Here is a 1315-nt window from a genome sequence, read left to right on the forward strand (position 1 = left end):
AGTCTGCAGACAGGAAATGTCTAAGTGACTCGTCCTTTGCTCAGTATTATTTGATACCAATAGTAGTGCTGTTTTGGTGCAGAAATGTGTCAACATCTCTGACGTTAGAGTCAAAATTTAAGTCACATCTACTCCGTGGAGTGTCTTCTCATATCGGAACATGCTGACATGAAAACATCTAACTCTGATAGCAACGATTTTTTCATTAAACTGGGAGTATGTTTAACTAAGCGATTCAGATAGCCAGGATGAATAATTGGCATTTGGTTCTTCAAGCTGAGCTCTCCACACCAACTGCTCCAACGAAGGCCGTGGATAAGATACCCATCGATTATTTAGGTCAATTTTAGCCTCAACAACAACCTATTGTTCTGAACAAGGCTTCACCACAAGCAGAGGGCTAAGTCTGATTTTCATCGTTAATTTTCAATTTCAGTTCTTAATGCACAGTTTCTTACGAATGTGGACAGCAGAAGACCGTTAACATTCCATTTCCAGTATTTCCAGAAAATTCTACTCCGATGATATCGCCTTGCCTTTTCACATCGCAAGCCAGGAACCTGGATCAGTCGAGTTCCTTTCCACATTTGGAGTTGTTTTTTTCTAATTCATTGACTGCTGATATAAAAGATTATTTGCCTTGAGAGTCAGCTGTAAATTAGGTTGAACTTTCTCAGACTTGACTTTCAACTGATCCTAAAAAAAAATTCATCACCTGCAGGTAAATGTATTGCATTGCTTCTTGTTCTGCTGAATCCCACCCCCCGAACATCCAAATTTCACGATAGTTCGACAAATATGTTGAAACTGATTCGTGTTGGAAGTTGGTGGCTTTTTGTGTCTCGACCTATAATTTATTCAATTAGATGACTTGGTCTGTCTTGAAATTACTTCGGATTCTTCACAGTTGAAAATTTACTTTCGATTGAATGCAAAGCTTAAGCTCCACGAAATCCAAATCCTGCAAAGGAATTAATGACTTTTAAAAGATTCGACGCTGTGAACAGGATTCGAACCTGCGCAGGGGAACCCCATTAGATTTCAAATCCAACGCCTTAACCTCTCGGCCCTCACAGCTGCAAGTCCAAAGTTAATTTTCACAGTAAAACAACTGAATTCATTTGTTGGAAGAACAAATATTCAAGACCCAAAGATTTCGCCAAATCCTTTTCAGGATCCTTACCCAGACGAACGTTACCTTGGCAGATGGACAGGCTTTCACCGCAAACTAGATTCTGACACAGCTGAAGTTGTGGGAATGATTCTTCGTCGAATTATAGAGTCACAGATGTACACCACGAAGAGAGGATCATTG

The 1315-nt window shown here is 39.9% G+C and overlaps 1 non-coding gene across 1 annotated transcript; it reads right to left on the reverse strand.

The window, feature by feature from the left end:
- Window positions 1-995: 995 nt before the first annotated feature.
- trnas-uga lies at window positions 996-1077 on the reverse strand. Its single transcript has one exon. It is a non-coding gene; the product is annotated as a tRNA-Ser (tRNA).
- Window positions 1078-1315: the final 238 nt, after the last annotated feature.

Source organism: Chiloscyllium plagiosum, unplaced genomic scaffold, assembly GCF_004010195.1.
Source record: "Chiloscyllium plagiosum isolate BGI_BamShark_2017 unplaced genomic scaffold, ASM401019v2 scaf_25045, whole genome shotgun sequence".
In the NCBI taxonomy this organism is placed as follows: Eukaryota; Metazoa; Chordata; class Chondrichthyes; order Orectolobiformes; family Hemiscylliidae; genus Chiloscyllium; species Chiloscyllium plagiosum.